Consider the following 22,699-nt stretch of genomic DNA (forward strand, 5'->3'; position numbering starts at 1 on the left):
TTAACACAGTGACGTACTAGCTTGGTAGGCAGTCTGAGTTGGTGACAAGTGGTCAGCATCTGTGTTAATGTATTTTAAATAAGCATTTTATTTTGTGATAGGTTTAGATTTTTAAAATTTCAACATAGTAGAGAGTTCCCATATTTCCCTCACCCAGTTTTTCCTAATGTCTTAACAAGACCTTCGAACGTTTGTCAAAACTATGAAACCAATATAGGTACATCACTACTACTAAATGCCAGATTTTATTTGGATTTCACTAGTTTATCTACTAAAGTCTTTCTTCTGTTCTAGGATCCAATCCAGGATATCACATTGCATTTAGTCTCTTCTAGCCTGTGACAATTTCTCAGTCTTCCCTTGTTTTTCATAACCTCGATAGTTTTAAGGAGCATTGCAGGTATTTTGTAAGTCATACAATTTGAGTTTGTCCGATGTTTTGCTCATGATTAGGCAGGAGCTATGGGTATCAGGGAAAATACCACAGTGGTGAAACTGAAGCGCCCTTCACGTCACGGCGTTATTAATGGGTACAGTCTATAAACATGACTTACCACTGGTAATGCTTATCAAGGTCACTTGGTGAAAAAAGTGCTTGCCGAGTCATTTTCCCATATTCCATCCTTTGGAAGCAGGTCTGTTCCCAGTCTGTATACCTTTCCCTTCAACCCTTTTTTTTTTTTTTTTTGGATTAACAAGGGTTTCCAGTACGGCGCTGAAAAGCAGTGGTGACAGGGAACATCCTTGCTTTGCTCCTGATCTTAGTGGGAAAGCTGCAAGCTTCTCACTGCAAAGTACAACGTTAGCTGTACATTTCTGTATACATTCTTTGGCAAGCTGAAAAAGTGCTCCTCTAGTTTGTTGAGAGTGTTTATTATGAATAAGTGTTGGATGTTGTCAAATGCTTTTCTTCATCTACTGATATGACCATGAGATTTTTCCTCTTTAGCCTGTTGATATGATGGAATACATGAATTGATTTTCAAAAGTTAAACCAGCCTTTCATACCTGAGATGAATCCCACTTGGTCACAGTATGTGACTCCTTTTATACATTGTTGGATTCAGTTTGCTAATATTTTGTTAAGAGCTTTTGCATCTGTGTTCATGAGATATTCAAGTCTGTATGTTTTCTTTTCTTACAATGTCTTTATCCAGTTTTGATATTAGGGTAATGCTGCCCTCACAGAATGATGTAGGAACTATTCCCTCTGCTTCTATCGTCTGAAAGAGACCACTGAGAACTTACAGTTCATCCTTAAATGTTTGGTGGAATTCACCAGTGAATCCATCTGGGCCTGGTGCTTTCTGCTCTGGAAGGTTATTAATTAATGATTCAATTTCTTTAATAGAAATAGAACTATTCAGGTTGTCTACATACTCTTGCGTGAGTTTGGACAGACTGTCTTTCATAGATGTCATTACAGTCAGTTGATGAATGATGCTGTTGAGTTCGATTATGTCCTGTCTGCCGGATACAACTGTGATGATGGACTCATCTACTTCTCCTTGCAGTTCCATCAGTTTTTACCTCACATGGTTGATGTCCTGTTTTAGATACATACATATTAAGGATTGTTGTCTTCCTGAAGAATTGATTTCTTTATCATTATGTAATTCCCCTCTTTATCCCTGGAAACTTTCCTTGGTGTAAAATCTGCCATCTGAAATTAATACACTACTCCTACTGTCTTTTAATGAGTGCTAGCGATGGTGTGCCCTTTTATATCTTCCTCCATCCATTTACTTTTAATCTGTGTGTCTTTTTTTAATTGAAGTATAGTTGATTTACAGTATTTATAAGTTTCAGGTGTACAGCATAGTCATTAACAATTATTAAAGGTTATACTCCACTGAAATTATTATAAAATATCAGCTGTATTCCCCATGCTGTATAATATACCCTTATAGCTCAACTGTATACATAGCAGTCTGGGACTCTTAATCCCCTGTCTGTGTGCCTTTATATTTAAAGGGGATTCTTGTAGACAACATAGCTGAATCCTGTTTTTTGATCCACGCTAACAATCTCCGTCTTTTAATCTGTGCATTTACACCACTGATGTTCAGAGTGATTACTGATGCAGTTGGACTACTAACTACCGTATTTGTTATTGCTTTCTATTTGCTGCCCTTGTTCTTTGTTCCTATTTTTTGTCTTCCACTTTCTCTGCCTTTTGTGGTTTCACATGAGATTTTATACGATTCCATTTTCTCTCTTTTCTTTGTTATATTGGTTATGCTTTTTTTTTTTTAACTTTTCTAAGTGGTTGCCCTAGAGTTTGCAATAGACAATTATATCTCATCCAATTCCACTTTCAAGTAATACTATCCCACTTCATGGGCAGTGTAAGTACGTTATAATAACAAAATAATCATAAATCCTCCCCCATCCTTGTATACTTGGTTTTATTCATTGCACTTATGCACAGCATATGTTTGTACATAAGTATACATAATCAAAAACATTACTGATACTATTACTCTGAACAAACTGTTATCTATTAGATCAATAAAGTTTTTATTTTACCTTCACTTATTTTTTTTTATGACTCTTCCTTACTTTATGTAAGGAAGTACAGTCTGAGTTTCTAACCTATATTATTTCCCTTCTCTCTAAAGAACTTGTTTTAACATTTCTTGCAAAGCAGGTCTACTGGCAACAAATTCCCTTAAATTTTGTTTGTCTGAGAAAGTCTTTATTTCCGCCCTCACTCATATTGCAAGGCACAGAATCCTAGGCTGGTGTTTCTTCTCTTCTAAGCACTTTAAATATTTCACTCCACTCTCTTCTGGCTCACATGAGAAGCTGGATGCAACTCTTATCACTGCTTCTGCATAGGTGAGGTGTGTTCTTCCTCTGGCTTCTTTTGAGGATTTTTTTTTCTTAATCTTTGATTTTCTGTAGTTTGAAAATTATACACTTTGGGCACTTTTTGGGGCACTTATCCTGCTTGGTTTTCTCCGAGCTTCCTGGATCTGTGGTTTGGTATTTGATATTAATTTGGGGTAATTCTCAGTCATTATTGTTTCAAATATTTCTTTTCTCCTTTCTTCTCCTTCTGGAATTTCCATTATTTGTGTATTTCACCTTTTGTAGTTGCCCCACAGTTAATGGATGTTCTGTTCTGTTTTTTTCCAACCTTTTTTCTCTTTGCTTTTCAGTTTTGGTGGTTTCTGTCGAGCTGTTCTCAAGCTCAGAGAGTCTCTCCTGAGGCATGTCCGGTCTACTAATACGCCCCACCAAAGGCACTCTTCATTTCTGTCACAGTGTTTTTGATCTCTAGCATTTCATTTCGGTTCTTTCTTAGAATTCCCACCCTCTGCTAACATTGTTCATCTGTTCTTTTCTGCTATCTACCACAACCATTAGTGCCCTCAGCATCTTCATCACAGTGGCTTTAGATTACTCCTCTGATAATCCCAACATCCCTAGCACATGTGAGTCTGGCCCTGATGCCTGCGCTATGTCTTCAAACTGCCTTTCGCCTTTTAATACGCCTTGTAACTTTCTGTTGACTGTCAGATAGCGTGGTGTACCGGATAAAAGGAACTGCTGTAAACAGGCCTTCAATAGCGTGGTGGTGAGCTGTGGCAGGAAGGGAAGTTGCAGTCCTGTGAATGGGTCTTAGGCTTCAGTAAGCCTGTGTCTCTGAACTGTGAACTTCACATGTGCCTCTCGGTCACCCCCCTCCCCCGTCATTCCACTCCTAGCTGTGGAACAAAGTGGCTAAACAGTAGGTCAGAATTTCCCCCAGGTCAGTTAGGCTCTGATAAAACCCCAGCAGATGAGGATCTGGTTGAACAGTTTCTCCTAAGGGCAGACCTTGTTAAGAACAGAATACTCTTGCATATTTCAGAAATACTTCCTTTTCCTCTCCCCCAGCTGGAAGCAAGAGGGGGTTTTTCTGATATTCACTATGAGCCAAGTTTCTGGAGGTAAAATTCACAAAAGCGTGGGGGTTCCCAGCAACTGTGTCCCCTTTATCTCTCAGACTAGTCCACACTAAGGCTGCAGGAATTCTTCAGTTCTAGTTCAGGTTTCCCTTCCCTACTGGTTCCCACAGAAGTATCAACTTGAAAGTTTCTCTCCGGTAAGTTGTGATTCTCTGTATCCGCCTGTCTGTCTCTTCAAATTTGGGGGCAGTGGTTTCTCCTGTGACCTCACTTCTGATGAATCTAAGAAGAGCTGTTGATTTTTCAGTTCAGCTTTTTACCTGTTATTACAACAAAGTGGCAACTTCCATGCTAGACCAGAAACTGGAAGTTGTAACTCTTTAAAAAAGATGGTTAGGAAGACAGTAAGGCAGACCACATGCAGGACGCTAATGCAACAAAAAGTGAAAAAAAGCAAGAACTCAAATTATATACCAATTCTTCTTAAAACAAAGATATAGGCAAATAAGAGAACAGAAGAAAACACATTAAAATTAAAATCAAGAAACTCAATGTAACAGTGGTGAATCAGGGGATGGGACGAGCCCTTTCTTTTATTTTTCCAATTATCTCCAATTTGGTTATATAAAACCTGTATAATTAAGTAATTAGCTCTATATATCCAAAAAAAAGTGAACGATGATCAAGAAGAGATGAAGGATAAGAGAAAAAAATACTAGATAGGAGGTCAAAGAAGATAAATATTTTCTGATTTGATTTTGTTTTAAAATGTCTTATTTATTGATATTTTCATTATAAGTGATCCATATTTATGGGGGAAAAAAAGAAAATTGGAAGAAAATTAATTATCCATAAACTTACCACTCAATCAGTGCTAGTCTTTTTTTCAAAAATGATGAAGCATGAACAAGGGAAGAATGATGAAGCATGAATGAGTGAAAGCTCAGCCTTACTTAGAAGTAAAACTAGCAACAAGCTCTTAAGGGTTCCAAACAGCCTTTGTTTCCTGATTGTGGTAAAAAAAAAATATATAGAACATAAAAACTTGTAGTTCATTGGCATTAACTACATTCACAATTTGTACGACCATCATCCCCATCTATTTCTAAAACATTTCATCACCCCAAACAGAAACTAGGTATCCAATCCTTTCTCCACAGCCTCAGGTAACCTCTCATCTACTTTCTGACTTCATGAGTTTACCTACTCTAGGTATGTAAGTAGAATCACATACGCACAATATTTGTCCTTTTGTGTCTTGGCTTATTTCATTCAGCACAGTGTTTTCGATTTCATCCACACTGCAACATGTATCAGAACTTCATTCTTTTTTATGGCTGTACAATATTCCATTATACATATATACTTCTTTCATTCTTTAAGATGTGGGAAAACCTGAGCCCATGAAAAACTGGATATATTTGGCTGGAAGGCTGATTGATCCACCTACCTATCAGTTACTTCCCATCATCTTTCAAGGTGCTGGAAATTCTGAACCCGTAAAAAACTTGATCTACAACTGAATAAACATGTAGAAAGCAAAAAAAAAAAAAAAATTTTACTCAACATTGTTCCAGTAGAATTTAAGGTGCAAATGTAATACCTATCTTCAATCTTTTAAGCAGGTTATAAGGTTATATATTCCAAGTCTATAAACATGGGAATAAACAACATTATTATATAACAGCAACGTCTTGCATGTTTTGAGTATTATCAATAAATATGCGGCGCAGATCTTAAAACATAGCCTATAAATATTCACAAAGAAGAATTTCAAATTATACCTTTCACTTACGTAACCTAACAGCTGTCAGATGGAAGAGAAGCTACAAAGTACTGGTTTCAACAGGAATAGAAAAAATAAAAGAGCAGGAATAACTCTGAAAGGGAAAAAAATAACAGGAAATAGGGACAACACTGCTGACAAGGCTCCACCCTTTAGATGTCCACGTGACAAACCTCTCTGAGTTAGCTTATTCTGCAGAGGCACACAGCATGTCCCTCTCCCTCTGGTCCTTCCTACCTCTAGAGCAAAATTTCAGGAGAGGAAAACTTGCACAAGTGACACACGACTGCTGCCGCCACTAGCGGCATCTACTGCATGCTCTACTATGTTCCAGGCCCTGTGACGAGACTTACCTTCATTCCTTATTTAATCCTCACAATAACCCTGAGATAGACTTCACTGAAGTTTACAGAGATTAAGCAACTTGCCCAAGAATCCATTAGCTAATAAATGATGGAGCCAGGATACTAAATATTCAGCCCTAAAACAAAAACGTCCTGACAAGTGTGAGTCACTGATAGGAAGGTGAGCTAAAACTAACAGTCGAAAGTAGAAGTAAAAACACAACACATCAGAACATGTCATTACTCTAAGGACTTTACTTGACAGACAGATAGGACCTGCCCAAAAACAATCTGATTATCTGTTCTAAAAATTCAGCTAAAATACTGAGGTGGACATTATATTTGAAAATGAAGCTGTCAACATATCACGTGAAAATCCCCACCTCCTTTGAAAATATAGACTATGCTTAATCTTTTTAACCCATGCGTAATACTAGTGTGAAAGTCTCCAGGGGATCAACGGGGACCTCTTTAATAATTTTTACACTCAGTGTAAACAGATCTGTGTAACCACAGGAACACTTGACATCTTCCTGACTTTAACATTGTGCACAAAAGGAAACCTTCCCACTTTGTAAACTACAGCAATAATTTATACAGAAAAAGAAGGAAAGGAAAAAAGGGGAAAATGAACAGAGAAAAGCAAGCAATGACAATCGCACTACAATTACATGCCTGTATCAGAAATAAAAGGGAATTTACCAAGGCTAACAGGGACATTCAACTCCACCTAACCTAATTTGCTTACAAGATTTAAGTTTTTAAAAAACCTTCTAAATATAAAACGTCAGTTTCGTTGCTCACTTTTTATATTTAATGCCCCAAAAGCATGAGCGCATGGTTTAATAGCTGCATTTAGTAGAACTTTACTAATGAGACCCACATGCACTGTTCTCTAGCTAGCTAAATCCTCTTCATTTCACTGAACTGCCGCAGGTCAGAAATACCTTATGCTACGTACAAAGTGCACACACACACACACACACACACACACTTTCCCAACCCATTCAAAACATCTGAGTGTCGCTAGTATTTAGACGCTGATTGAAGTACTCCATGTGAATGAGATTCTAAGTTTGAGCATTTTAAATGTTTAAGACGTCCCAAACGGCACTAGATACAGCACGCAGTTACCTTGAGGAATCAGCGTTCATTCCAGCCTCTGAAACCTGAGAGCTACACAAGTTCAATTTTATTCAAAAATGTAATGAAATATTTTAACTGGCCATTTCATCTTTCACCCGACATCAAAAGATTTCTCATGTCGACACATTCAGGATATTCGCTGCTAGGATACACTTATTTTTTAAGGAAAAACAGTGACCCTTTAAATCATCTTGATCAAACAGTAAAAATTACCATGAGCTATGGATCGGAATTAAGTTTTGTTCATGCTAAAAAAGGTCTTATTTAATGCTGTACACTTCAGTAAAAAAAAAAAAAGTATAAAAACCTAGAATCTCTTGCTACTAGGCCAACCTAAACCATCCAAAGACTAAATATTCAGTATTTTTAAGCATATACAATGCATCAAACCACAACTTTATAATTTCTCATACTAACATGAGAAAACTGTCTCACAGGTGGTTTCTGGTAGTCCACTTAAGCCATTCTGGTAATTGAAAACCGAATACAAAACTGAAACCAATCCTGCTGTCAGACAGGTCTCCCTTACGTTGTACCTTCAATTCCATCTGCACTTTCTGCGTTTTTTCAGTCTTCCTTTAATAACACCATAATCACAAAATCATAACAGCTGCTATTTATATTGAGCAAAAACATACGCCAGGCACTGTTCTAGGCACTTTGCATCTATTACTTCCATTCCTCATGACCAACTTTACAGAGCAAACATGAAAACACCCTCTTTTCTGATAGAGAAACAGACCCAGACAGGTTAAATGAGAAGGAAAATGACAAAGCAAATGCTTGTTCTCTCAGCACCACCAAGCCACAGTTTTTTTCCAGCCATCAAGTCTTATCATAATGAAATTGTTTGCGAAATAGAATTTTACTTGATTCTCAACAAAAACTGAGGTTGTTTTCCTTCCAAGAAGAGGCAATTATTATTTATGAGAAATGTTTTATTGAATTACCAAATTAGTGACTAATTCCCCACAAATACTTTTGTATTAAAATTGTGCGGAGAGAATGTTGTGTAAAACACACGGAACGAGAGCACCAGATAACTAAAATTTCATCATCTGAGCTGCACCTCAAATTGCTACAGCTGAAGTGCTCAAGTTCATGAGTAAGGAGCTAACAAGCCTGTTCTCTAACCTCAACCTTCCATTGTTACAAAAACAAGATTATTTAACCAAAAAAAAAAAAAGAGAGAGAGAGAGATATCTGAACACACAATTTTTTCCTGGCAGCAGCAAGAATACTAAAATATATTTCCTTATGTCTCAATCTAGTCTGAAAAGAGGCACAAATTCAGAACTTCTTAAAATATATCATATATTCCACGAATTACACGAATCTTTTAATCTAGTATACACAATGTATCAACCACCACGTCAAAAAGTGTTAATTAAACACCATCACTTCACAAAAACCTCAAATAAAAATGAATTACCACTGTTCTGAAAAATTCCAAAATGGCAATAAGAATCTCCAACATAATTCTCCAATTAGGTAAATAATGCACAGATAATGGCAAAGTCCTAAAAACTGTATTTTTAATTTGGTCGTTTTAATTAATTTAATTGCACTGACACAGGTAAAGGAAGAGTGATGAAATTACGAGGTGGGAAATGTGTGTCAACTAAAATTGGATAGAAGGACACATATGAAAACTCAGGAAATTCTGGCACAAGCATAGTGTCAATGAAATAGTTTTTTAAAAGGTCCTCAGCATGTCAGCAAGGGAAAAGTACCCTATTCTGCTGACAAGGTGCACAGGGCCTTCACAAGTTATTTAAGTCCTTTAAACCTTGGTTTCCTTGTCAGGAACCTGAAAAAAGGTTGGAGTGAATGATACTTCCAATGCTTTCCGGTTGTAACAAAAGAAAATTGGCAAACTCATATAAACAGATTTTCATGCAATGATTAGTTTCAATGATAACAGGGGGAAAAAAATCCCCAAAGCATTGTACTAGAAATCGAAGGTCTCACTCCCTGAACCTCACACACTCGGAGGCCACAGAAACCACCAGATGTTCTGGGCAGACCAACACGATGAATGGTACGTTAGCGAGAGTAAATAAATTAACATAGTTACAAAGGAAATTTAGACTTTAACAAAATGCCAAAGAAGCATTTAGGATTACAAGATGTTTTTTCAATCTGATAATATGAAAGAAAATAAAAACGTTATAACTTTAACTACTACCCACGCCATCTTCAGAACTCTCATTGGACCTCACATCCCCCAAGTAAGCCCTGTCTCACAGCATCCTCCTTCAGCTCCCGTCCACGTTAGCATCACACAGTAGCCGAATTAATGGTCTCCTAAAAAGCTCTTCATAAAACCTAGGACCTGTGAATGTCACCTTAAATTGCAAAAGGGACTTGGCAGATGTGATCAAGATAAGGATCTTATCAGATTATCCAGAATTATCTGGTTTGAGCGCATCTGAAGACACTATGCGGTTGGCTTTGAAAATGGAGGAAAGGGTCAAGGAATGCAATGCAAGGAATGCGCTCTAACAGCTGGCAAAGGCAAGGAAACGGATTCCATCCCAGGAACCAGCCCGGTCAACACCTCGACTTTAACCTGGTGAAAAATTTCAGACTTCTGGCCTCTGTAACTGTAAGAGACTAAATTTTGTTTTAAGCCACTAAATGTGTGCTAATTTGTTACAGCAGCAATAGGACACTAATACTCTGTGTACACTTACCACACTCCATCAGCTGTACAGCACTTTCCATATACATACGTATATTTTTTTAGCGGAGGTACTGAGGATTGAACCCGGGACCTCGTGCATGCTAGGCACAAGTTCTACCACTGAGCTATAACCCTCCCCCTCCATGTTTCATTTAGTCAGTCCTTTACTGATGGATACTTGTGTTGTTGCCCATTTTTTCACTATTATATACTACATGCCATGAATACCTCTAAACACACCTTTCCACATTTGTGTGTGTCTGTAGAAGTTATTCCACAAAGTGTAACTACTGAGCCAAATACTATGATACTTTAACAGCTATTTTTTAAAGAGTTACCCTCCAAAAAGGCTGCACTTATTTTTTACTCACATTAAACAACACTGAAGCCCTCCCTCCTTTAAAGTTCTGTTCTTTCAGTTTCTGTTAAATCGCTTCCCTGGTTTCCCTTCTGTGCTGGCTACTCATTCTGTTCCTTTGCAAACTCCTCTTTCATCAGCTCATCTCTTATATGTCAGTGGTCCCCCAAATACCAATGCTATCCTGGGCTTTCTCCTCACTAAACACAGTTATCTCATTTACTTCCTTTTACCCCAGTTACTACTTACAATCAAAACAGAATTACTTCCCCCTCTTGTCTCTAAAATCTACTCCTCCACTGTACGCCCTCTCTGAATGGACTGGCAGACACGTGGGGATCGCCCGACCCCTCCCTCATCTGCACCCCCACGTACCACATGCTCTAGAATCCATAAGATCCTCTTCCTCCCTATCAACCCCTTAGAACAGGAATATATCAATTTTCAACTGTATTACTGCACTGTATTTTCCCTGTCTCAAGTCTTATACCCCACTGTTCCAGAATAATCTTTCGGAAACTCAGTTCTGATTTGCCACTCAAGTAGACCTTTCATAGATTGCTGGATGCAGTGTAAAATGACATAACCACTGGGGAAAACTGTTTGGCAATGTCTTCTAAAGGTAAACATACATCTGCCCTACGACTCAGTAATTCCACCCCTGGTTATTTATCCGAGAGAAATGAAAACGTTATGTCTGTAAGAAGGCTAGCAGTCACGTATTCATAACAGCTCTATTCGTAACAGCCAAGGGGGAGAATGCATAAACACGCTGTGTTACAGTTACACAATGGATTACTACACGCCAATTAAAAAGGACAAACTACTGATATGAGCAACAACGTGGATGAATTTCAAAAGCCTTGTGTTGAACAAAAGCAGTCGGCCAGAAAAGAATGCACACTGTATTACTGTTTATGTGAAGTTTACGAACAAGAAAAACTCGCCTGTGGTAAAAGATACCAGAACAGGGATTGACTGAAGGAGCCATGTGGGATTACTGGGGAGGGAGAGACTCACACAGGAGTACACATTTATCAAACCTCATTCAGTTACATCATTAAGTTCTGCGCATTTTGATACACGTAAATTTTATCTCAAAAATTTTTAAAGTAAACATTAAGATTCAAAACTTTTCCTTTGCTCAACGTTTTTTGGTACCAATTATAAAAAGCCTCAAGACTTAAGAAAATTAATCACTAAATTATAGTTCTCTTAAAATTATCACCTCACTCAGAAACAAGAATATACCAACCATGTGTTCTCCTGGTTCGTAAATTTTGTGAAAGCAAAGATGTTGTCTATGTAGAACAGATCACCATTGTCTTCCCAGCACCTATCACTATGCTTAACACACAGCGGACGGTGTGTGTGTTACCTCTGGTGGTTCTCTGGTGATTTACTGACAATGCTTTTAACTTCATTAAATTTCTAGATCATTTACTGACTCATTTTTCTGATCTTGTATATTAAATGTAAATATACTATCACGCTTGACAACATTTATAACCTTGTTCATCTTGCAGCAGAAAAGAAGCTTCTCCACACTTTCAAAAAGGCAGCCAAGTTGAGTCTTTAGTTTTGTGTTCATCTCTTACATTTATTTCAATTAAGTATTTAAAAGTATTACACTTTTCGTGGGCTTATTCCCTAAAACTCACTCACGATTTACTTCGAGGTCCATCTTCCCACCATCATGTTCTGGCTAAGGCCTCTCAACCATCCTGATTTCCATTGCACCTGAAGATACTGAGTATTCTTCTTTCTCTCAGGTAATCTCATTCAAATATCATATTAAACAATTGTTCATTAAAGCGACGCTTTTATCTGGTATCTGTTAACATTGTTCTAACAAACTTACTGGCATAATTTATGAGAACGCTGGATTCATTTTTAACACAGTAAAAGATGGGTACCACACCAAGGGATACAGCAGCCATTTGAGCACCAACCCAAAGGTAGGACAAAATCCCTCTTCACTTCTAGGTCAATGCTTACACTTTCTCATGAAACACAAAAAGAGCAAAGACCCCTAATAAAGCCATTCTGTTCCCATCTCTCCGCGGGGTCCCTTCCAAGAGCTAACAGGTCCTTAAGGAGAGAGCCTAACCATGAACTCCTGAGACACTCAACTGCAAAACCAACAATACAGACCCGGAGAACAGCCAGTTTAACCAGCTTTGGGGAACGTTTTTCAAAGTACAACTGTGAGGGTTGGATCAGTACAAAGAACAATTAACAAGCACTAAACCCACATTGTCTTTGGCCACTTAAAGAACAGACTGCAAACAGCACAGGCAGGGAACACTCTGTGGAGTACAGAGGAGAAATAAACGTCTGGAAATGGCAACAAATAAACACACCAGGCAACTCAGAATGAGAAGCAGGATGACTCTGAGCCAACACGTGGGGCCACAGGCAGTGGGATCCAGGCACAAAACACAGAGTAACCTACATGTTTCCAGCGAGGAAGGGCCATCACGCTGCCGGCCCGGTAGTAACTGCCAGTGTTCTCTCTGATAACTCGAATTTTACACGCAAACACAAAAGTAAAGTAATAAATGTGTGGAGGAGCAAAAGGGCCAGTGAGAACCTGTGTGCAGTGATAAGCAGACTGGTATTTTATATAGCTTGTCCAAAATTAATTCAAAGCACAACCGAGGGCTGACAGCTTTTTATTTTGCCAAAATAAGGGCATAACAGGAAATAACAACAACAAAAACCCTCACTATCTAGCGTAAATTTCAAATGCAAAAGGACATTTTATCACAGAAAAAGATGGATGTAATTTAAAGTTAATACATTAAGTTTTACAAATTTAGCCTAAGAGGAAACAAATTATATTGAGAATAATTTTCATTTCATCATGAACTTCATGATAACAACTCCTGTCTCAAAGAGCATTTGTAAACCTACTGAATTTGTAAATGTTTTAAAGAAAATAAAAAGAGCGCAAAGCATAACAACGGTACTGCAGGAGCTTAACCGAGAGGCTTTAATGGGTGGTTCTAACTAACTGATCAGTTTATGTTAACTAGAAACCAAGATTTCTGCTGTATCTTTAGCAAGAGTTTTCCACTTTTTATGGTACAGCATCTTTTTTTCAAAACAAAAATTCTGAGTATTACCTCCCCCCACAACTGTAGCTGGATTTAAGTATTATTGATTAAAATCACACAAGCACCATGACTTTTCGGTAAGGTTTTTATGTTACAAATATGCAAGATCTATTATTTGTTCACTCAGTGTTAAACATCTGATGCACACGTGGATTTCCAGACCCGCCGCAGACCACGGCCCGCTCCGTTCCTCCAGGCACTCATCTCCGGGCGGTGAGTTTCCCACTACGGAATGTGTCAAACAGCAAACTAAGCTGGCTTATCTTTAAAATCATTTCCAATCTGAGATTATAAAATCCTGGATACTTCTCAGAAGATTTGGGGGATTTCTAGACAAATGACAATTTGATCCAACATTTAGGTGCTCTCCCTCCTAAACGTTCTATTTAGATAACAGCAAAGAAATTTCAAAAGCTGTGGCCCCCCAGGGAGAAGACGACAGCAGGGGACAGAGGACAACACATTTTTGTATCATGGAAGGCAGACGACGGGCTTCCAGGTTAAAATGGCAGACTGAACACACATGTCTAATTTTGCTCCTTCCCACAACTCTGCTAAAACGAGGCTAAAGAAAGCTTTTTGTTGTTTTGTTCTGTTTTAGGACACAAACCATAAGGATCGAGAGAAGGCAAGAGACAAGAGCAACAGAATTTTGGAAGCTGGGAAGATGGATGAGTGGTAACTGACTTGGTCAAAGACAAATGCATAAGAAAGCAGAGATGACAAGTAAGAACAAACCCAGTTTAAAATATAGAATCCTCAAAAGGTTCGGGAGCTGCCAAAACCAAGTGGGGAGAGGAGACTAAAGCAAGGATCCGGTGAAAACTGAACAGTTAGAAACCCAGACCTCGTTCCTCCTCCAAACTGCTAAGTGACCCAACCGCAACGGTGCTGCACATTTGAGGTTTACTCTATCAAGCGGGTAAACCAAGCACGGTGGCAGACACAGGGCTCCTAACAACAAGAGGCAAATTACCTGCTCCTTTACACTAAATGCCCTGTGGCTCATTACCCAGCCCCTTCTCTTCCTGAGTTAGTTCCCAGATCACTGGCGGCTAGACCTCTGGCCTCCAAGCAGAAAACTGGCAGAGACTCTGTGGGAAATCTGACCAGGCCAAAAGGAAAGACAGACACTGGGGAGAGCCTCGAACAGCCCACCCAAACAGGGGTTTCAATCTTGACCACACACTGGAGTCAGCTGGGCAACTTTAGAAAATACTGGTGCTAAGCTATGAGGACAGAAATCAGAACAGTGGCTGCCTCTGGGCAGGGCGTGGGGAAGGCAGAAGAAAGGGATATGAAGGAATTTTCCAGGGTTTTCACTATGCTCTGTATCTTGTATTATTTACACAGGTGTATACATGGCAAAATCATCAAACTGTATATTTAAAATCTGTGTATTTAACTATGTGCAGTCACATCTCAGCTTTTTAAAACTACTACTACCTGATGTATTTGGTCTCTTAATCACGAGCAAACAACCAAGAATTGTCAGATCTCTGACGAGGACTTCTCCTGCCCTGACTACACCAAACATAAAAAGAGTAACTTGGAGAAAACAAATCATGCATTGAAAAACACTCTCAGACAGATCAGAGATACAGCGTCCACGAAACAAGGCAAGAGATGGAGGAACAAGTAACTGAGCAGAGGCTGGGAAGCTACACCTCCTGGCCTGCAGAAGGGAACGTGGTCACTCGGCTGACCCGGCTCGCTCAGAGCCCAGGAAGGCTCAGGCCTTGGAAGCCTCCGGCCAGACGGTCAGTGGAGAAGAGGCATGGAGCTGAAGAGCAGGCTAGTGCTTTAAGGTCTGTGTTTAAGTCTGCATAGAGTCTCAAGTCTGTACACAGACCTCCAGTTTCCCTTCTCCAACACTCACATCCTCTCATAAATTTATTCTCTGAAAACACTGACTTGGAGAGACTCCAGGCTCAAGACGAGTAGAGTGAGGCTCAAGGCTGAAAGCCAAGGAGTAAAGCAGAAGTATGTACAGTGCATAGCAGCCCCCACCCACAGCCCACTTCCCTTGCCCGGCTCTCAGAGCGCTGGGAGCCGGCATACTACCGCCCCCACAGTTTGATTTAAATGTCCCTTTTGCATGCAACCAAATCCATTCTCATCATAGCACTTCTCCTAGTGGAGGATAAAGGTCTTTTCTTGAATTTCTACTACACCTCCTAGACTCTAAACTTCCTTAAAGGTAGGGGCAGCATCTTAACCACCTTTGCATCCCCAGGGCATAACATAGTGACTGTCAGTATATTAAACACTATAAATCTTTAGTTGGTCCCAGACACTGGAGAAAACAAACAAAAAGAAAAAAAAAGCCTTTGAAAACTAGAACATACAAGGTATAATTTGGACTAGGTCTTGAGTGAAGATTAAAGACTTAGGATTTATTGATGAAATGATGTCCGGAATTTGTTTTAAAATAATCCCAGAGCTGTCCACCCACCCACCCTCCCAAAAACCAGTTGTAGTTCTACATACTGGCCACAGATGTTTTAAAGTATCATTTTTAATAACATCAAAAAATATCAAATACCTGAGAATAAATAACAAAAGATGTGCAAGACTTTTACACAGAAAACCACAAAAAATTGCTGAAAGAAATTTTAAGAGACCTAAATAAATGGAGGAATAAACCATGTTCATAAACTGGAAATTCAATATTGTTAAGATGTCAATTCTCTCAAAATTGATATATAGATTCAATTCCAATTTCCAAAATTTGTAGAAATGGACAAGATTCCAAAATTTATATGGAAACACTAAGAGCCAAGAACTGCCCAGACAATCTTAAAGAACAAAACAGGAACAATCCATATCAAGACTTATTATAAAGTTACACTAATTAATACAGTGATACTGGTACAAGGAACAGGCCAATGAAACAGAACAGTGCCCGAAACAGACCCACACTTACATATTCACCACCGATTTATGACAGAGTGCCACACAATGCAGAGGGGCAAGGATGGTATCTCCAACAAAAGGTCCTAGGTCAGTACATACCTCTATGGTAAAAAAGCGAGTCTTAGGTCCTACAGGCCATCTGGAATGTATTGTAAACTGTACACCTTACATGTGAAAAGTAAAACAAAATAAAACTTCTATAAGGTAAGACGGGGATGTATATCCATATTCCTAGCCCAGGCAAAGATTTCTTAAATAGAGCACAAAAAGCAGTAGTCATAAAGGGAAGGATGAAGTATATTTCATTAAAATTAAGAATTTCCATTCATCCAAAAAGGCCATTAAGAGTGAAAAGATACAGAATAGAAAAAAAGGCAAGATACAGAGTAGAAGAAAAACTCATGGGAGATACATAAATAAATACACCCACACACAAGGACTCATATCCAGAAGAATTACAAGCCAATAAAAAAAAGACTTAACAAGCACTTAAAAGACATATAAATGGCCAATAAAAGATACTCAACCACAACCATCAGAAACATGCAAAATAAAACCACACATATATTACTGCACCTCTACAAAAATAGCAAAAATTTAAAAAACTGCTAACATCAGCAAAGATGTAGGGTAAATGGAATATCATTCCCTGCTAATTGATTCAACCACATTGGGAAAATGTTCAACTGCATACAATGCTAAAATGCTAACATTTACATCCCTCACAAACCAACGACTCCATTCCTGAATATAAACCTGAGCCTGGCAATGTCCCATTTCCTGATCTGGGATGGCGCTTAGTAAAACGTTCTTCACCTGCCTACTTAGGATTGTGCGCTTTTTCTGTATATTACACGGCAAGATTTCTCTGACACAAGTTTCGAGGAACCTTAAGGTCAGCGTTTTAGAACAGAAAATGAGCTTTCAGGTTAACTGCAGAAGGTTTGATAATAAAATTTTTTCAAAAAGCTACTAAAGTATTTCAGCCCAGAACAAAGGTAAAAACTACCAACAGATAACTTTTCCTGATCTCCATGAAGCACTGGGTTTCTTTCAGCAAAGAAACGAGTCTGCTGTTCTACACTGCAACCCCAAGAAAAGACATCTTTGCAAGAAAGTTCTACTTTTTGAAGTCACCTCTACCAGCAATAGATAGGAGGAAAGTGAGGAACCATTCCAAAACTTTTGGTTAACTCTTCAGTGAAAAGGTGCCAACTGAGTGGATCTACGATGCCCAACAGACAGACAGACACAAAGCAATCACAGCAACTTTAAAGCAAACACCAACACCACAATCCAACCTACCGGAAATTCCGTGGTTAATCTGAGGCTTGCCCCGCTAGTCATAAGGCGATTCAGTGGTGGCTACAAAAACGCTCCCCGAGTGCATCCCTGGGAGTCACCTAGCACACCTGGCTGCCCGTCACCTGCCCGGAGACACGGCCTTGCGCAGAATCCCGGAGGCCAGAAAAGACGCCAACTTTGCAAGAGGCGCGGACAGTGTCGCCCCATCAGGTCACCCAGAGGGAACAGACTTCTGGCCTCGAGCGCGGGGGTGAGCAGTCAGTATCCCCCACAAGATTTGCAAGGAAGCGCCCCCCAAGCTGCCCCGTCGCCCCCCCCCGGGGGGGGGGGGCTCCGCTGGGAGTCCCCTGGCGAGTCTGTCCCCCAGCGCCCACGGAAGGAGGTCCCAGACCGCGGCGGCTGCAGAGGCTTAGGCCCCAGCGGACCCGGCGCGCCCGCCCGGCTCGCCCCGCAAGTTCGCAGGCGGCGCCCCCCGGCTGCGCCTCGGCCCGCCGTGCGCCCCGCGGACCTCGGCCTCCGCGCCCGCCCGCCCGCCCGGCCGGCCTGGCGCGGCGCCCCTCACCGTGGAAACGTTGGGTGGACTCCGCCGTCAACATCAACTTCCCATCCAGCCGGCAGCCGCGCCGCCGCGTCCCAGCGCTTCGGACCCGCTCCCAGCGCCGCGCTCAGCCCCGAGCTCCGGGCCGCCTCCGGCCCGCACGCGCTCCTCCGGCGACCCCGCGGTCTCCTCCAGCCCCCGAGCCCCAGCCTGGCCGCCCGCCGGCTCCGCCCGGGTCCGGCCCGGCAGCGTCAGGAAGGCCCAGGGCGCAGGCGCGGCAGGCCCGTGCGGAGAGCAGACCGCCTCTACCGCATAAAGGGCTCGGGCAGGTTAGGGGCCGGGCCGGCCCGCGGAGAAAAGCAGAAGCCGAGCGGATTGGGCCGTGCGCAGCCGGGGCGGGGAGCTCCCGCTCGTCCCTCCGCCTCCCTCTCGCCGCCGCGGCCCTGGGACGCACAGACTGCCGACTCCCCCGGCCGCCGGGACCGCCCCCCGCCGGCCAGGGCTGCGCAAGACCCTCCCACTCCGGGCCGCGGCGCCCCCGCGCCCGCCTCCCCCGCCGCCGCCACGCCACGCCACGCGGACGCGCAGTCCTCGGGGGCCGCCGGCGCGTCGGCGAGAGGTGACCCGGGCACTCTCGAAAACAGTCATCAGTGTGTAAACGGCCCTTGTGATCGCAAATACCTCTGCCATCAGTCGTGTGGACGCACTGGGTACATGCGGAGTCCGGCAGGGGGCAGACCATGGGCGCAAGTATGTGAGGTCCAGCCGGGCAGCCGTCCAGTATCAACGAAGAAATTCTTAGAAGGAAGCTGCTCAGTTTGGGACGGAAACAACCTACTAATTCTGGTCTAATCCCAGGAAAAACAGACAAGAAAAATTGCGAAGGCACTACAAATTGCTTTCATTATACATTTTAGAAGTGACAAAATGATAGTAATTAGCACAAAAAACTCAAATTACTTGCCTTGAAATTAGATAGCCCTGGTTATTACCAATTTAAATTTATAATCTCCAGAAGGGATTCCACTGTAATAAGCATTTCAGAAAAAGAAAAACTCCATTCTTTAAAAAAACAAAAAAAAAAAAACAAGATTAGGAAATACCAAAAAAAATAGGAAGTAGAGCTATGCCCTCCACCCAGCTAAAAACTTGACATTTTATCTGAGGCAAAATTTTGCATAACTTCAGGTTCTGCCATTATTTACAGTGATTTCAATTAAGTGTCATTGCAACTGAACGCATCTTGTACAGGAAAGCTAGGGGACATCTTGTTAACCTACCTTTCCGTTCTACATTCCACCTGTCAGGAACCCCTGTAGATGTCACCTCCCAAGTCTTCCTCGAATTCGTCCTCTTCTGTCTCCTCCATCACCACCATAGTCCCAACAGCCCTTGTCTGGGAGGGCCCCTAATTTAGTCTCCGGTTTACCCACCTGCCCTCTAGCCCGTCTTGCCTTTCTCTAGAGATTAGAGAAATCTCTTCTACATGCAAGTAGCCGTGAGACCTTTTCACTTCCTAGCTGGTACCACTGCGCTTACCACTTCAATAGCTTCCCATTCCCTTACACAGAACCTCCCTAAGACGGACCAGGACCGACCCGCATGGCCAGGAGCCTTGCCCACCTCTCTATCTCTTCTCACTGCTGAGACTGCATTCCATCCTGCTGTCTGTTCCAGCCGCCCGGGCCTCTTCCAGTTCCTCAAAGCTTTCTCCCTCCACAGAGCTTTTGCCTGTGCTTTGCTCTGTGCCTGGAAAGCTCTTCCAACTCTCATCTTTCTGACCTCAGCTCTAATCTCTACCTTCCGACATCCTTACCTTGGTCCATTCCTATCACATGGCGTTGACACAATTATTTTGGTGAATTTTTGTTTCCCCGCACTGAACCGTTAACATCTATAAGGCCAGGAACTTGGTTTTCTTTGGTTCATGTTGTATTTCCATATTTGTTCAATATATGTTTTTTTTTTATCAATGAATGAGAATCATAGACTGCTGGAACTTGAACTATATATGGCTTGAAGATTACCTAAGTCATAGAAAGGTAAAAAGTCACAGTCTGACATTTGCAATCGGAATCTAAAAGGAACTCCTATTTTTAAACTGATTTTACATTGTATTAGCTAGGCTGTCAGAAGATTCTTTGGGTAACCTTTAAAACTGAGTTCTCAAAGCACCTGTATAAACTGAGTTAATAATGATAGCTTTGGGTAGGGCCCACGTGAACCTAGTAATAATGCTTCAAGAGCAGAAGATAGAGTGACTGGGGTCAGAGCTAGGAAGGAGACTTTTGACTGCCTGCCCTTTTGTACCTTTTTGTTTTGGTTTAGTTTTTGTTTTGGGGAGAGGTAATTAGGTTTATTTATTTTTTTAATGGAAGTACTGGGGATTGAACTCAGGACCTCCTGCATGCTAAGCATGCACTTCACCACTGAGTTAACCCTCCCCCACCTGTACCTTTTAAATTTCAAGCCATGTGAATATATTATGTATTCGAAAATAAATGACACCAAAGAGTGCATAATGTATGATTCTGTTTATCTGAAATTCTCAAAAAGGCAAAACTAGTTTGTGGTGAAAAACAATGGTAACTGGTTGCCTCTGGCAGGAAATTGACTGGGAAGGTACAAGAAAGAAATGTTTGGGTCATAAAACCCTCCTGCACTTAACCTAGGCTGGGATCTGGGACCCTTTACTGCAGTGCTTGCACCTGCACAAATGTCTCCTCAAGCAACAGAATACAAAGAAACTATAAGGAACTAAAAATAACCGGAGGCATGTGCAGTTAGGGCAATTAGGAAAAATAAGATACAAAATAGCCACAAACCAAGTACCATTTATGAGGTGCCCAGCAAAAGCAAGGTACTGCACACCTTACTTACACACAGCACCATCAAAGGGGTGGGCAGGCCACCTAAGCCATGCCCCCCCCAATCTACCAACCCCTATTCTCAACTCATTTAAGGAACCAGCTTGCCCCCCACACCCAGGAGTGAACAAAAACACGTGTTATTTGTTTTCACTCCCTGATCATGCAGCAGGAGCCTCAGTATAGCCTTGCCTGAATTTCTCATCTGGCCTCTTACCAATTTCTATTAATTAAAGAATCCAAGGACCCAAGTAAGTAACACTGTTGGTGGAAATGTAAATTGGTGCAGCCACTATGGAAGATGGTATGGAGAGTCCTCAAAAAATTAAAAATAGAACTACCATACAATCCAGCGATTCCACTTCTGGGTATTTATCTGAAGAAAATGAAAACACTAACTTTGAAAGATATATGTACCCCAAAGTTCATTGCAGGATTACTTACAATAGCCAAGATATGGAAACAACCTAAGTGTCCATCAATAGATGAATGGATTAAAAAATGGATATATATACATACAGACACACAATGGAATGTTAGCCATAAAAAAAGAATGAATCTTGCCATTTGTAACAACATGGATGGACCTAGAAGGTATTATGCTAAGTAAAATAAGTCAGGAAGAGAAAAATATCATATGGTTTCACTCACATGTGGAATCTAAAAAACAAACAAATAAATGTAGCAAAATATAAACAGACTCAGAGAGAACAAACTAGTGGTCACCAGGGGGGTGGGGGGGTTGAATGAAATAGATTAAGGGGATTAAGAGGTACAGATGTCCAGTTATGAAATAAATAAGTCATGGGAATTACATCATAGAGGATACAGTCAATAATGTTGTGGTAACTTTGGTCACAGATGGTAACTAGATGGTAACTACACTTATCTTGGTGATCATTTCATAATGTATAAAAATATCAAATCACTATGTTGTACACTTGAAACTAATATTGTAAGTTAATTATACTTCAGTTTAAAAACTAAGCTGACACATGGTTGAGCACTCTGTGTGTATTAGCTAAGGGCTGTACATATATTATTTCTTTTAATCCTCAAGGCAGGTATTGTTGTAACCCCCTTGCACGTGAGAAAATTGAGACTTAGTAAACACCATGTAACTTGCCCCTGTTTATGCTAATGAGAAATGGTAGGGACAGGGCTTTGCACCCACTCAGTCTAATGCCAGAAGTGATTTATGTATATTGCTTACCCATTAGATCAGGAGCTTTGCAATGATTGAAATTGTATCTTGTCCGAGTACTCAGTAGCCCCAGCACTTTGCATAGTAGCTGTTCAATATATTTGCAGTGAATGATAAAGAAGAAGCTTGGTGTTGATTTTATTGGTACAAAGTACATATTTTAATTGGTGTAAGTTTATATATATATATATATATATATATATATATATATATATAAATATTATAAATAATCTAAATAATCAGTACCACTGTGCTAAGTGCCTGAGATGTACTATTTCTAATGAGGTCGTGGACCTGAGGAAAGAAGCTTGTACCATTAGGTCTGACCCTCCAACCTATCGCTAGTGTACACGTTTCTTTCACTCACCCTAAGCACATCAATTTATTTGATGAAAGTGCTTATGCTTTAATTTTTCACTGAAAAATAAAATTAAAACTTTAATTTCAAATAAATAAAATGTTATAAATAAATAAGAAGAAATTAAAATTAAAGCTAAATCTAACCAGAGAAATAGCTAATTCTAACCTCTCGCA

General features: G+C 40.6%; 1 protein-coding gene across 1 annotated transcript in view; it reads right to left on the reverse strand.

Moving 5' to 3' along the window:
• EVI5 (ecotropic viral integration site 5) overlaps positions 1 to 18,570 on the reverse strand; it is a 164,200-nt gene extending 145,630 nt beyond the window's left edge. The window contains 1 exon segment of the mRNA XM_032487092.1: positions 18,119 to 18,570. The gene's annotated coding sequence lies outside the window, so the exon portion shown is untranslated.
• Between the last annotated feature and the right edge of the window lie 4,129 nt (positions 18,571 to 22,699).

This window comes from Camelus ferus, chromosome 9 (genome assembly GCF_009834535.1).
Source record: "Camelus ferus isolate YT-003-E chromosome 9, BCGSAC_Cfer_1.0, whole genome shotgun sequence".
Lineage (NCBI taxonomy): Eukaryota > Metazoa > Chordata > Mammalia > Artiodactyla > Camelidae > Camelus > Camelus ferus.